At 43.8% G+C, this 16014-nt stretch overlaps 1 protein-coding gene and 1 pseudogene across 4 annotated transcripts in view; one reads left to right on the top strand and one right to left on the bottom strand.

Annotated features, from left to right (window-relative positions):
* Positions 1-694: 694 nt before the first annotated feature.
* The window catches only part of USP54 (ubiquitin specific peptidase 54), a 263766-nt gene continuing 248446 nt past the window's right edge, over positions 695-16014 (top strand). For all 4 annotated transcript variants that reach the window (XM_024218696.3, XM_024218694.3, XM_024218697.3 and 1 more), the window contains exon 1: positions 695-797. The gene's annotated coding sequence lies outside the window, so the exon portion shown is untranslated. The remainder of the gene's footprint in view (positions 798-16014) is intronic.
* LOC112119877 lies at positions 10774-11704 on the bottom strand (annotated as a pseudogene).

The following is a 16014-nucleotide window of genomic DNA, read 5'->3' as shown; positions in this document are numbered from 1 at the left end:
ATTTAGAGCCATACTGAACAAAACAAAATGGAGGGGGCCGTGAATGAATTCCAGACTGGAACTTGTCTTGGCACAGTGCGAAAGGGAGGAGACCTGCATGGGCTGGGAAGCATCATCTCTGAGGGAGTGAGACGATAGCCCTGCCTCACAAACGGGGTAGCCCGGCACTGCAGGCTGAGGACCGGGGGGAAGTCCGCACTGCACTTGGGAAATCCGGGTTCCCAACGCCTGCAGCAATTGACCAGCAGGCTGGCGTTGTTGATGTTGTGAAGCTCCCACTCCCGGAGGCGTGTGACGCTGCGAAACCCTGGCTGCCTATAAAGCCAGAGGTAGTTCCTGGCCCTAGTGTCTCTGAGGGAGCTGTCAGGGTGCGCGGGGCACGGCGAAGAGCCCAAGGATGCTGGGCAAGGGGAGCCCCGCGCTGAAGGTAGAAACGCGAAGACGTCCCTGCTAGCGCGCAGCATCCCGGTCCCCCGACCCCATGGTTTTCACCTCTGCAGCCCCGCCCCCGCGACTCCTTTAGGCCCCGCCCACTGCGCGCTCTGCTCGCCGCCATGTTGTGGCTCTACGCAGTTCTTTTCCTCTCAGTCCTCCCCTTTTTCTCGCGAGAGGCGGGGACTCGAGCGCGCTCTCTCCCTCCCCTTTTCGGAGCAGGTTCTCGCGGAAGCGATGGAGGTTTTGAGGCAATTCTCGCGAGAGCTGGTTGCCTTGGCTCCCCGTAGCTATAGCAGCGAGCGGGGGGGACGAAGCGAGCGAGCGAGAATGCTGCGGGCTCCGGTGGGACGCGTCTCTGGCGGGTGAGTAGTTACGGCAAGTGCTAACTTCCATGAGCCGGCGCGGGGCGGGGAGCCCCCCCCTTCGCCTGGGCTCCCCGACGCACCCTGGGAGTGGAGCCCGGGGGACCTGACCCCCCTGTTAGCGGGGAGCCCGTACACCCAGTTCCAGGGTGCTGGGCCCGTTCCTCCCCATACCAGCCCCGGGGAAGACCGCGACCTCTTGCCCCTATCCCCGGGGAGAACTCTGACCCAGAGCAACGACCCTGTCCTGGGTGGGAGCCTCCTGTCCCCAGGACCAGCTGCCGTCCCAGCAGTGCCGTATTCTCGGGCCCCTCGGGAGAGTGGGGAGAAAGGGGCACGAGGCGCCGGGAGGGAAGTTCCTGGGGAGTTGGTGGGCTCGGCCGTGGCGGTACTCCAGGCGGTGAGTGTGTGAGAGCGGTCTAGCGCCCACGGACCACGCAGGATAAGAGGTCGGTGGTTGCTAGTGCAATGGGACACTACGGGAGTATCAGTAATATGGGATGCAAGGGGTGTCATGTAATCAGGACTGGGAGATGAAGCCGTGAAATGAGTACTAGCACTGGGGTGTTGCAGACCGCTGCTGTACAGCAGTTCTTATTCAGTGCTCAGGAGCAAAATAATCCCATGTTTTACACATTCACAAAAACATGGTTTTGTTTTTGGCTTTTATGGAACAGTAAAGATGCTCAGAATCTGACTTTTACAAGTGAGGGGAAAGCCCCTAATAAACTATCAAGCTCTTTAAATCAGTTCCAGCATGACATGGAACCCATCTGCAGTAGTGAATTCAGCCCCTGAATAAGTGGGTGGAAATCAGTGGGAGTTGTGTTTATACCAAGGCTGAAATGTTGCATGGCTCTAACCTGCATTCAGATTGCAGGTGAGAAGAGTTATGTGTATGTTTAAGTCACGAATTTGTTGAGCTGCTAATAGTTAAAGGGGAGTCAGTAACAAACAAACAAACAAAAAAGAAGTTCCACTAGCTAAGAACATCTGCTAGCAGGAGGGAATTTTGAAGTTAGTATCACTGCTGTTAAATTTTATTAGTTAGCAATTCTTGATAAATGAAAGAAACAGAACTGCAGAATAAGTTCTAGATTGAAAGAAACTGGTTTAAAAATAGAGGCTTGTTTCCTCCTTTTGCATTGAACCAAGGAATGAAAAAAATGGCTTTTCTGAAAGGGAGAAAGCTGTCTGGCTTTGCAGGGTATGATTTTGTTTGAATCTGTTTTTTTCTGTGAGAAGATTATGGCTGTTTTCGGATCTTTGAGGATTAGAGTCCCAAGAATAAACCAAAACAATGCACTTCATGCGCTCAAAAATTACACACATGGTTTTCTGCTGCCTCAGTGAATGAGGAGAGAAGCTGTTATGGGTATTAAAGGGGTAGAAGTGGGTGGTTGTGTATGTAAATTTTCAGGTAGCTTTTGGTATTACAGAGCAAACTAAGGTGCAGTAATTATGAAGATGTATACAAATTAAAAGGAAAATACAAAAAGAGTTTCCTTATATTATCTCTGGGGCAATTTGAAAGAAATAAGTATTTTTTAGAATAATTCTGAAAACAAGTTTCTTAAAACATACATTACTGTTCATTCTCAGAAAAGGAACTAAGACTGAAAGATTCCTTGCTGCTATAGATTGATATGGAATAGCACTTGAATATAATTTGAAAATGATAAATGCAGAATTAACAATGACTGTTTTTCTCTCTAGAAGGAAAAGAAATTGTTGCAGTACTGAAAATTAAATTGGTGAAATAATGCATAACTTGAACAAGAAAGTTTTAAAATATAATTGACAAAGAACACACCATGAGCTAAAATAATTTGGAACTGGTCCATGTAGAGCAGCTCTCATTTAGGAGGTTAAACTAGTAATGGACAAGATCTCCAGATTGGACTCTCCAAGAACTCTGCTGCAGTACCTAAATTTGCGTTGCATATTCATTTGTATTGAATTAAATATTTGTCCTCCAGCTCTGTTCGCCTCTAGGTGGTGCCTGTCAGGCAGGTTTGGGTCACATTGCTCACTGAATCCTCTCCCTCCCCCCCCCCCCCGTCAAACTTGCTTACAGTTACAGTCTTAGTAGAGAGTTGTGTAATTTTGTTTTGTTTACACTAGTGACCAGATGAAGGAGAATCTAGCTCAATACCCTGTAGCCAATTCAGGCAAAAACATGTTGTGCCCTCCCTCCTTCTGTTTTGGGTTATGTAATGATGTTGGTCCATTTTGGGGCTAGACCACAAGTTCATTAAGATGGATAATGGAAATTTAAATCCTCTTTTATCCAACCCTCATGCTATTGAACATTAAACGTACTTACGTGAGTTTTAACGCAGAATACCCTGAATGGAGAAAGTGTTTTAGTTCAAGTTGGTAAGTGCTAAACATCTCACTATTACACTTTCAGGCTCTAGTTAACTCTCAGTTCCTATGTTGCACTTATTTTTTGTTTTATTACAGTAGCTCCCTGTGATCAGGTGCCTGGGATGGGCCACACTGAGAATGCCACACTCAGGGCGCACTATAAGAAACACAGCAGACAATCCCCAAAAACTAATGGTTTATTTTATGTTAGAGTCACCAAACCAATATCAAAAGAGCTTCTGTAGTATCACACTGGTTAACAAGAAGCGAAACACAGTCCCCATTAGGTATTCCAGCCCTTGGCTCCAATCGAGGCAAACAGGTCTAATATAGTGATTAAAAAAAAAAGGAGAGTTATTGAATGGTTAGGAATCATATATATATATATATATATATATATATACAAATGATTTTTCAGTGTTCATAAAGCAGATTTGTAGCAGTAATGTTATATCTGCTAACTTGCAAAAGTTTTCTTGGAATTATCCCAACAGGACAGAATACAAAGGCAGCTTAGATGTAAAGTCTGGTAGTCTTTCCATGCATTTTCCCTTTGCTTTCCCATCAGAAAGTCATTTTTCTGCAGAGAAGCAAAGAAATCTGCGGGGGACATAAATTCTGCGCATGTGCAGTGATGCAGAATTCCCCCAGGAGTAAAGGGAGCACTCTGATAAACAAAAGAGAAAACTTCGACAAGAACTAGAAGAAAAAGGAAAGCCCTTGCATAGGAGTAGTTTGCAGTTGATAAAGGCATCTGAAAATACTTCCAGCACCCATGAAGAAGTCACTGCAATAACTGGAAGGAGAAATATCTGCAGGCTGAGCAGCAGTTGGTGGGACTGCAGATGACCAAGCCAAGTTCTGAAACGTCCATGTCAGATACACGATTCACTCCTCAAAGACCCAAAGAATTTAATGAACAAGCAATACCAAGATTTAACAGAAGAAATTCTTTGTTTTAACTAGGGGCGAATAGGACATTTTCAAAATGATTATGAGAATTCTCCTAACCCAGAGGTAGGCAAACTACAGCCCTAGGGCCATATTCGGCCCTCCAGACCTTTTAATCCGGCCCTCAAGCTCCCGCCTGGAAGCAGGGTTGGGGTCTTGCCCCACTCCACACGGCTCCCGGAAACAGCGGCACGTCCCCACTCCGGCTCCTTTGTTGTGTGGTGTGTAGTTGCTGGTGAGTATTTGCTTCAGGTTGCTTCAGATTGGCGGTCCGTCTGTAAGCAAGGACTGGCCTATCTCCCAAGGTCTGTGGGAGTGAGGGATCGTCCTTCAGGATAGGTTGTAGATCCTTGATGATGCGCTGGAAAAGTTTTAGTTGGGGGCTGTAGGTGACGGCTAGTGACGTTCTGTTACTTTCTTTGTTGGGCCTGTCTTGTGGTAGGTGACTTCTGGGTACCCTTCTGGCTCTGTCAATCTGTTTCTTCACTTCACCCGGTGGGTATTGTAGTTTTAAGAATGCTTGATAGAGATCCTGTAGGTGTTTCTCTGTCTGAGAGATTGGAGCAAATGCGATTGTATCTTAGAGCTTGGCTATAGACAATGGATCGTGTGATGTGGTCTAGATGAAAGCTGGAGGCATGTAGGTAAGTATAGCGGTCAGTAGGTTTACGGTATAGGGTGGTGGTTGTGACCATCGCTTATTTGCACTGTAGTGTCCAGGTTTAGGTTGGATATTAGGAAAAACTTTTCATTAGAAGGGTTGTGAAGCACTGGAATGGGTTACCTAGGGAGGTGGTGGAATCTCCTTCCTTAGAGGTTTTTAAGGTCAGGCTTGACAAAGCCCTTGCTGGGATGATTTAGTTGGCAATTGGTCCTGCTTTGAGCAGGGGGTTGGACTAGATGACCTCCTGAGGTCCCTTTCATCCCTGATATTCTATGATTCTATGAATGTAGCACAAGTAGTGATGGGGCGCTAGAGGACGAGAGCTGAGGAAGCGTTGTTCTAAGCCAGCCATAAAAATATTGACATACTGTGGGACCATGCATCCATAGCAGTCCCACTGACTTGAAGGTATAAATTGTCCCCAAATCTGAAATAGTTGTGGGTGAGGACAAAGTCACAAAGTTCAGCCACCAGGTTTGCCGTGACATTATCGGGGATATTTTTCCTGATGGCTTGTAGTCCATCTTGTGTGGAATGTTGGTGTAGAGCGCTTCTACATCCATAGTGGCTAGGATGGTGTTTTCTGGAAGATCACCAATGGATTGTCGTTTCCTCAGGAAGTCAGTGGTATTTCGAAGATCCCTGGGAGTGCTGGGAGTGTAGGGCCTGAGGAGAGAGTCCACATAGCCAGACTATCCTGCTGTCAGGGTGCCAATGCCTGAGATGATGGGGCATCCAGGATTCCCAGGTTTATGGATCTTGGGTAGCAGATAGAATACCCCTGGTCGGGGCTCTAGGGGTGTGTCTGTGTAGATTTGTTCCTGTGCTGCTTCAGGGAGTCTCTTGAGCAGATGGTGTAGTTTCTTTTGGTAACCCTCAGTGGGATCAGGGGGTAATGGCTTGTAGAATGTGGTGTCAGAGAGTTGCCTAGCAGCCTGTTGTTCATATTCCAACCTATTCATGATGACGAAGGAGAGGCTGCTAGGCAACTCTCTGCTCTCCAGCTACTTTTCTATGGGAGTTGGGTTATTTAGGCACTGGAGAAAGGCAATGAAGTGAACTCTAGTTCACCCAAAGGTTACACATACACTGTCCCATCACTTTGAAGTTAACATTCTATTTACTATGTATACACTATTTAGTATACATACACAGGTAATCCAGCTACACTGACTAACATAAGGCAACTGCCGGTCAAACATTATAACATGGATAGGTAAGCTGAAGACAATATATGTAATATTGTTAATTTCATACAGTGTCTCACATCTTTGATCTTAAGGTTGACTGAACACAATCACATACATAATATAAAGGTGTGACACAGGACCAGAAAGGGTTACATAACTACCAGGCTCATTGACCCAGATTCAACCTTTAAAGACACATTAAACTATATGTAAATTGTAGTTAGGGCCATTTCATGTTAGTTAGACTAGAGCTTTGAAATGCAAACCTGTATTGTTAGAGAATTAGGGGTAATACTAATTGTATTTATTTATATATACAGTATATTGTTAGAGGTTAACAATGCAACCAAACAGTTCCATCTATCACTGTATTCTGTTAATTCAGAGATCAAAAGGAAATGTTAACATTTAAATGAACTGTGAATGCAGTGATATCATTGTCTTAATTTCTCTTTGAAGTATATGATGAACTACCTGTAAATGGAGGGAGATAGGCAATTGCCTTATGTTAATCCACGTACCTAATTACTGGTGATGCTTAGGAAATAGGAGGTCTACTTCACAGCTAGGGTAATTGCCCATTTTTCACCCAAGGACTGCATGCTGTCAAGAGGCTGCCTGGGAATTGTATAAAGGGCTCTTGGGACCTGATCCTTTCATCTCAGATCTGCTTAAGCTTCATCAGGGGAAGTGTGAGCCGAAAGACAGGTCTTCAGTTCCATCTGGATCACCCTGACATTGGACTAATTCTGAAAGAATTCTTTGCAACTCTAAAGTTCACCATCTCCACTATGAAACTGACTTAAGAACTCTATTCATGTCTGTATGTATAATGATCTTTTAAGCAATACTCTCTTTTCTTTTTTAATACGTTTTAGTTTAGTTAATAAGAATTGGCTGTAAGCGTGTATTTGGGTAAGATCTGAAATATTTGTTAACCTGGAGGGTAATGTGTTTGATCCTTTGGGATTGGTAGAACTTTTTGTATGATGAACAAGATTTTCAGTAATCCTCATCATGTTTGACTTGGCTGTCTGGGTGGGAGCCCAAAGGCTGGGTTGCTTTAAGGCAACTGTATTTTTGGCTTCTGGGTAACCAGTAAGGCATTGTGGAGGCTGTTTTGTTGCTGGCTTGGTGAATCTAAGTATTAGAATAACCACCAGTTTTGGGGATTGTCTGCCCCATTCTTTGCAGTTTGCCCTAATTGAGCAATCTCAGTGTGGCCCCTCTGGGATCCCGGTCACAAAAGGCAATTCAGACATGAAAGGGAATTAGCATCTAGAAGTTAATTTGGTTACATTGTTACACTGCTAACAGTTACTCCTGGGGGAATTCAGCACCACTGTGCAATGCAGAATTTCGCAGAATTCCCTGTTTGCCCTGCAGAATATCTGGCTGCCACTGGACTCCGTAGAGGCCAGCTCACAGTGAGCGGAGTGCCCAGCCTGTTAGGGCTGGAGGTTACACGCTCTTTGATCCTCATTCTCCCTGGTACAGGAGAGGGCCTGAGAGACTCAGCCAGCTCTGGCAAAGGGTGAGAAAGGGCAGATCTGCACCACACCATGTCCCCCGTAAAGAAGTTGAAGGGAGTAAAGGTTCTGGGGTGTTGCTGTCTGGGCTGAGGGCTGCCCTGTAGCTGGGCTCTGTGGGGAAGGGGGTGCTTGTGTCTGGGGCCTGCCCCGCAGCTGGGCTCTGAGGTGAAGGGGGTATGGGTGTCTGGGCTCTTGGGACCCCACATAGCCCCTTCAAGCAGCCCCCAACTGGAACTGGGTTGTTGTAGTGGTTTCTTTAACCCTCTAGTCCTGGAGGAATCTTTTTGGCTGATGTCTGTATTGTTGACATACTTCTTGACCGATATTTTGAAATAAATTACCAAAATAATTGAAACTGGAGTGCTTATATTGTGTTATTTTGACAAATAAAATATGCAGAATTTTAAAATATTGTGTGCAGAATTTATAATTTTTTTGGCACAGAATTCCCCCAGGAGTATAACAGTATATGGGTACATAGACAAACACATTTAGCATCTATCCTTGATTTCTGTTACTACAAATGAATGGGTTAGGGATTGCCGGTCTAGTACATCTTGAAATTCAAATACAAGTGAATTATCCTGAAACAATTGTAATGCCTCTTGTTAAGTTATTATGGGCCATACACAAGTTGGCTGGTCTCCCAGTGTCACATGCCCATAGGCCCTCATCAGGATCAGAGCTCTTGTATGCTGGGTGCTGTGTAACCATATGTATGTATGTATGTATGTATGTGAGAGAGAGAGAGAGACCATCTCTGCCATGAAAAGTTTACAGTATAACTAGACACGACACAACAAGTGATGCAACAAACAGAGCGAGGGAAATGGGGATAAGAGGATGAGGTTATAATGGAAAGGTCACAGTTATTCAGTTTTCTCATGTGCGTGTCTTATGGTTCAAAAATATAAAAACGAGCTCTAGTATCTATTGATCCATTCATGTCTCTAGAACTATTTACAGTTACCATACTATCCTCTTCATTTCCCCCCCAGTAGTTCATTCTAATGGAATTCCTATCCATCCCCATTGCCCATCCATTCACCTGGCTGTCTACACTATGTTCTACTTCTTTACAGGATTAATTTTCAACTAACTTTTTTATTTCTGCCCTCACTTGAAACACGCAGTTTCCCTTTTGTTCTCCCGTCACCATTCAACCAGTTTGCCTTCTCTATCCATATCAACCCCAGCCACCATTCCAGAGTCACTCTGCTCTTCCCTCCCCAAAGACCATTCCCAGGTAAAAACTAGCTGTTTGTTGATGTTATAGGGTAGAGTTTTGAGGAGGAGTTAAGCATCTGCTCAGGGGAAATCCTGCTGTTTATTTTAGGAGGACTGGGAATCTCAGCACAGAGATTCAGTGCCTCAGCTCTTCCCCCTGCTGCTGCCACTCAGGTAGCAGCCAGTTCTCACCCCTCCAATATCCCCCAAGACTCTGGCTTCATCGCTGGGAGAGGGTGATAATGGTTCTCCTGCATCAAGTGGCTTTAGGTTGTGTGTGTGGATCATCTGGGCGAAGTACCTGTGGGGCACCGTACCTCAAAACTTTAATGGCAGTGTCAGATCAGCACATTGAACTAACACAGTCTGTGCATGTGAATAGGTCGTCTGTGTTAATATTACTGAAGTTGTTGCTAAGGTTTTGTGTTAAAGTGCGCATTAGAGGATGTTGGGGTACGTAGTGCTTTTCAGTAACTGTTGGAGATGGAGGTGAATGCCTTATGAAGTGTTAATGTGTCATCTGTGCTGTTGTAGGCAATATGAACGTGGCAAGGAATGCAGAAGATTTTTCCCTTCACTTTATTTTGCCATGTTTCCAAGATTTTGGGTTGGTTGAGTGCACCCTGATGTGATCTTAATTGTTGGTAAATGAAGTTTATTTTTGTGTTAATAGAATGTGAAACTTCTAGTAGATCTTGGTCTCTGATGCATGGGAAAAGGAATATGGAGTAAAGATGAACTTGAAAGGCTAAGCTGACATGCAGATATCTGTGTATCTTTTGCAACAGTTGATAACTTTGCCTGAAAAGTGCAGGGAGTTGCATTACCTGTATGGGAATTAATGTGTGTTGTCCCCAAATTTAGTAAGAGCACTGCAGACCTGTGGTGGACTGGATTTATGTTGTGGCGGTAAAAAGCCTTTCTGTCGTTGGCCATGAGTCCTTGTTTTAAATTCTGAAAGCAGTTTGATCATATAGGGACTAATCATTAAATGTCAGTGTTTGAGTCACATGACCACACAAAAAAGCATTCCAAATTCATATTTTTTTTAAATTAGCATTTATATTATTTTGAGTTGTGACTAAATCCTTTCCTGAGTTGAGACTGTCTGCAGGAAGTTTTAAATGAAAATAGATTTGTTTCTGTTGTCAGTATTTCTGATTTACAATCTTTTAAACTGTAGCTTTTATACATAGACACTTTGCTTTGTAACAAAGGAGATGTTGGTTGTGAAATTCTAATGAGTTAGTATAGGTACCTCCTCCCCCACTTTTTCCTACAAACTTCTGCTTGATGAAATAGATTTATCACTGGATTAAAAACTGTGATAGATACAACTCTGTATATGGTAATGTGAAGTTTGTTTTAAAATCTCCAGTCCCCTGTCAGAAGGCAGCCCTGCCTAGAGTGCCCTCTTGCAGCAGGCCACAGCATGACAGACATGCCTGTCTCAGTTTCCCCCTTCAGATTCCCCCAGTAAATCCACTTCAGGCTCTCTTGCCTAAATAATGCACCTCCTTGGGGCCAATTAATTACCAAGGCATAGTTCACTGAATACTCAACAGAAGTCCCAAATATAGTCCATTTCCCACCTCTATTGTATATAATCCTCAAAACCCTGCTCTTCCGAGCAGGCAACCACACTGGCCCCTCTCATGGGAGTCCTTCTATACCATACTCTGGTGTTGTCCACCATACCCATGCTCCTCCTCAGTCCTCTTCGGTAACACTGCCAGGACAGCCCTTCCAGCTAGAGTGCAACCCTGCTCTTCCCACCATGAACCCCATAGCCTCTTTGTTGGGGGAGCATCCCTCATTCCCCTGGCTCTCTCACTGCTCCCTTGGGTCCAACTCTTTGGTGTGGAGATTTTGGTGGGTAAGCCTCTCCGTTGCTCCCAGGCTTTCAGCCCTCTCTGGCCCTTGGCTTCAGCTCTCTGGCTTAGAGCCAGCAATCGCCTCCCACTGCTGCTCCTGTCCCTCCTGCCTTCAGTTATGGTGTTCTCTGTGCACTGTGTGTGCAAAGTCACGCTGACGGGGGCGGTTCAGCGCTCTCTGCAAAATGGCATTTTGTACATGGCGTGCTCTGCGTGAGCCCTGGTCCCTCTTTCTTTACAGATTAAGCACAGCATATTGTCATAGGTCAGCTCCCCCGGAGCGGGCTCCTGCAGCCGGCTGTAGCATGACAAGCATGCCTGTCTCAGTTCTGTACTCTTCTTCATTTGCCCTTGGTGCTTCTCCTCTCTCTTTTTCAGCATCAGCCCTTTGTGTCAGCATTCCTCCTCCAGCTGTAGCGTTTTCTGTTTTCAGGCCTCCTCGTCTTGTCTGTGCGGGGCCTCAGCATCTCTCATCTTCTTTACCTTCTCTGCCACCGTCTCCTTCTGCCTCTTCCTACTCTTTTTGTCAAACTGAGCAAATTTCTCTTCATCTGTCTTTTCTTCTCTTCCATCTGCTTCACCAATTCGTGAGTCTGGAGCACCTTCTATTGACACGTCTCCTATTCAATTTGATCTCCTCCAGTCGCCATCTCTTTTTCCTCCTCCAGCTTCTTTTCTGTGTGTTGATCAGCCTCCTGTTTCTTCTTCAAACTCTTCAGCCACTGCCGCTCCTTTTCAACTAACTCACCCTTGGGATTGGTTTGGAGCAGAGTGTGGCGTTTGATGAAAAGTTTCATTAAATCTACTTCGCCCCACAGCACCTCAGGCCATGGGCAGCTGTTTCTTTAGTACAGTATGTAAAAATGTCTTGAAAGGACAAGCAACCTTGCTGGCTGGGCAGGGAGGTGGGGGGTGGATTCTTTTTTCTAGGAAGGGAGAGCCTACCATCCTTTGCTTGCTGCTCATCATACAGCTCATCTACAGCTTTCTTATAACTTTGGGGCTGTTGCTGAGCCTCATCACTCTTATTAGAATTGCTCTCTGTTGCTTCCCTCCTGCTGCTCTGCTGCAAGGTTGATGATTGGTGTCTTGTTGTCATTTCAAGAGTGAAGGGACACCCTTGAGTTTGGGGAACCTCCTTAGAGGAGGGGGTGCTAAGTCCCAGCTCAGTCCTGACTTTAACTGTTATTTCGTCATCCACAAGCCTCTGTGTGGACAGCTCATGTGGTTGGAGGCTAGAGATGACTTCCGAGCTGCCTTCCTCTTGGATGTAATCTTGCTGACAGACTTCTGGATTGTGCTTTCCGTTTTGCTGGCCAGTGAGTACTTCTCTGATAGTTTGATTTGAGCCTGTGGAGGTCCCTATGCTATCCTTAAAACGGGTGTTTACTGGTCCCGGGCTTCCTTCTGGCCCCTGAGCTGCAGGCTCCCTGTTTACAATAGCTGTATTTGCTATTTTTCCTTTAGCTGGACTCCAGCTTTCTCTTGTCCCTTTGGCCTCAGGATTTTCGGGGATCACCAGCACAAAGGCTTCCATCCCAGGTTTCTTGGAAGAGACATGTGAGCTAAGGACAGTGACCTGGGGACTTTTGCCCTTTCTCAAGGACACTTCTCTTCACATGTAACTCAGTACTATTTTAATCATTGACAATGATCTCTACTAAGGGGACCCTCCCTTCCACTCACTGGACAGCTGACTTCTCAGGATGTACCTTATTGTGTGTATCAGGTGATGTAACTTGGGATCATGTCACTCGTTGAGACGGGGATGCCTCTTCCCCCACAGCCCTGATTATTTCAGGTCCCCTTTTTTTCTTCAGAGTCTTTTGGAACATTGCTTAGAAGATGCTGTCTTAATCCTCCTCCTCCTCCTCCTTCTTCCTGATGGGGTCTTTGGGTCTCATCCAGAACAGTAGACAATTGCTTCTTCTGATGATTTCTCTGGGATGGTGTTTTTGTCATTTGCTCTGGTTCATCATTGAAGCTGCTGCTGAATATCTTGGTGGCCTCATTGCAGATCTTGTGCAGCCAGACCAGGTCGGTGGTGTCCACCTGCTGCAGGAATTCAGACTGTTTGCAGTTACAGACTGCCAGCAGATGTATGGGGCCTGTCGCCTCCACCATGGTTCTATCCATCGGTCTACTGCTAGGCTGGTTGCTCTTGCGCTCTCTCAGACCAGGCCGGCTCCATGGTCCCTTCCTGGTCCTTGGCTTTGGCTCTCTAGCTTAGCGCCCACAGGCACCTTCTTCTGCAGCTGCTGCTTCTCCTGGCTTCTGCACTTTCCAGCCGTGGCTTGGGGATGTCATCCAGCAAACCTCACTTGTTGCTCAGCTTGCTTTCAGCCTTCCTCCAGGAAACACTCTTCCCTTCTCTGGGTCTCCTGCTGCCTCTGATGCTCCCTTATCCTTCATAGCTGCTTCTGATTGGCAAAGTGGAGCTGGACCTATTTAATGTAATTGGGCCAGCCACCTTGTGACACCCTCTTCTATAACTTTTATAAATGACAAATTCAGTGCATTTGATAGCCCTGGAGACTGAAGTCCTCTCTTTACCCACAGAACAAGTATGCCATTGCAGTGGTGATACAAGTTTTGGTACATTGCTCTGACACTGTCTTAGCGCTGGTCTGGAGTTAGCACCAAAGGGGTGAGAGGGTAGTTCTTTTTATATACCCGTTAAATCTGCTGAGCTGAAACTGTCAGCAAGGATGCAAATTATGATGATGGTCTGTGTCCTTTAGGAACTGGGCGGAGACAGACTAATCATTTCACATAAATCACAGCTGTCAGATTTTGATAACTTTCCTTTACTACTGACAGAGGCTAGATTTGAACCAGTGATCTAGAGGTGAAAAGCTCTGTATTCCATTACCAATCCCCTGAGCCATCCATATGTTCCTTTATCTAAAATCCATGTAGTCCTCTTAAATAGAGTATGGAGTAAAAATCTGGTGTCACTGGCATTTGAGAATACTCTAACATTGTCCACCCCAATTGTCCACTGTGCGTGTGAGGGCACGGAAGTTAAATATAGCAACAATTTCTTACACACCAGGGCTTTTCGTCATTGAAATCCAACCATATGGCAAAACCCAGCTTTACCTTAAAACCATTAACTAAGAACCTATTGCTACCATTAATTGGAAAATGAATCCACAGCTCTTGTAAGTGGCATGCTGAGAGCTATTAACTTCAGGCTCCTGCTAAGAAAACAAATTTCAATAAAATACTGTTAAGAGCAGCAAAATTGTACTAACACATCTGTCCATCATACCAAGACTTTTTTACTTATCTCTGGAGGCTTTTGAAATTGTGTTGTCATTTTTATTTGTCATCCATTATTAATGTTTACTGAATACAGTCGAGATGCTTGGTCCTGTAAAAAGTACAGTAGAAGACAGTTTCTTTTTCATGGAGTTCATAAGCAAGGTTAGACAGAACAGTTTGGACACACAAACTGGGTTCATCTCAAAGCAGAGTAAATAATAGTATTGACCTTGCAATATGCAGACTGTTTCAGCAGCTTGCAAGATTGGGCACAAATTCCATTTAAAAAAAAAAAAAAAAAAGTGGGTTAAACACTTTCATGATCATCTAAATTTTCATCCTTTTTGAGATAAAATTTCTCAGCAAATGGCTTAGCAAAATTCAGCGTTCAGAAAAATGTAAATGCTGTACTCTCATATTTATACTGAGTTTGGTAAATTATTAAAAAGTTACCTTTTACATTTACTTTTTTTTTCTTTTTTTTGTTGTTTTTTTGCCTTGTACAAACTCCTGACCAGCACCTTCCTCTTTTCTTGGATTACATTATGCCTGTTTTGACATGCCAATATTTTCCTCTTTCCCATAACATTTGTTGCTCTCTTTCTTATGTGTCTGAAGGAGTTTGTCAGTCTTGGTTTTGTCATTTTGCTGCCCATTTTATTTTATACCACTTGTTTCCTAGGGATATTTTTATTAAACTGTATAGGGGTTGAGTCCACATTGATATCCAGAGGTAAAGGAATCCATTTCTCAAAGCTCTTTGGGAGACTAAATATGAACGTTCTTTTCTCTTGCTCTACTCAGTGTTCAAATCTGAAGTTTTAACATTTTATTTTCTTTAGTTGTATATGTGATCTGTATAATTTGTGTGTAATTCTGATCTACAATGCTGCCTCTGTGTTTATTATGACTCAAAACATTTAATTCCAGCTATTATCTATCAAATTTAGCACAAAGAAGTTCCATTAACTCCCTGGATGAAATTGCTGTACTTGTACATCGCTTTTAGTGTTTTTAGGCTTAGAATTCACTTCTAGAGAATTGCCAGAAAGTAGCTCAAAATGTTTTCAGTGAAAATTAAGAAATAAGGCTACTAAAGATGTCCTGAGTCTTTTGGTCAGTGACGGTGGAAAAGATAGGTAAAAGAAGATATTAGAATGTTGTTATTGATGAGACTTGAGTCTCACTGTTGCTGTCTGTTGGGAGTATGATAAGATTTGAGTAGATAGTATTTTTCTTCGCCTGTATTTCAATTCTTTCTGGTGATGTGATGGCAACTATTCTTTCTTATCTATATATTGCTGTGACTCCTGGCAACCTGAGAGGCTGGTTTTCTTTCTGTATTTTTCCATGATAGATGAGATGTGTGGATTTGATCAACTTTGCAGTCTCCATGTTTAAAAGTCTGGTGGATAATAGATGCCTTTGCTGTGGAATTTCTCTTTTTACCATGCCTTTGAGGAATTGTGAGCCGTGTTTATGGGTGCATTATGTTGTTCTTGTGGAGTGGTACTTTCTTTTTTTTTTTTTTTTTTAGTTTGGGGAGTTTAGCTTTAAGAAATTGCATGTGTGCTGAAGACATTAAGGTGCATTTTTATAATCTTATAAAATGAATATGCATGCCACTGCAGAACATGCCAAAGAAATAGCAAACCCTTGGCCCAAAGAGTTAATAATCTAAGACAGAAGCAGGTATGATAATGTACAACAAACACAAAGTGAACACAGATTGGTATCTCATAGCTATCATATTTCATGGGGTAGTTGGAGTTTCAGAAGATTTTTTTAAAGGTTAGAAGGACTCCTATATGCTTATTGGGAGACAGCCCCAGACTTATCGGGTGGTGTGGGGGAAAAAAAAGTACAAAATGTGGAGTGAGTGAAAGAGATGGTTGTAATCAGGTGAGAAGCCTGTGTGAAATACAAGGAAACCTTACAGATTCACTAAACTTTCATATCTACATCAGCCCTTGTTCAACAAGTTAAATATCTTCTAATATCAAGTTTGTATTTTGGAAGGTTTGGTTTCTGATCTGTAAATCTCAATGGATATTTGTGGTAGCCAGTATTGGATTGTTCTCCTTGCTCTTTTTTTTTTTTTTTTTTTTTTTTTTATTTTTTTTTTTTTTTTTTTTTTTTTTT

The sequence above is a fragment of the Terrapene carolina genome, unplaced genomic scaffold (assembly GCF_002925995.2).
Source record: "Terrapene carolina triunguis isolate 2854851 unplaced genomic scaffold, T_m_triunguis-2.0 Scaffold310, whole genome shotgun sequence".
In the NCBI taxonomy this organism is placed as follows: domain Eukaryota; kingdom Metazoa; phylum Chordata; order Testudines; family Emydidae; genus Terrapene; species Terrapene triunguis.
The sequence above is the reverse complement of the archived record's forward strand: the minus strand, read 5'-3'. Positions and strand labels throughout refer to the sequence as shown.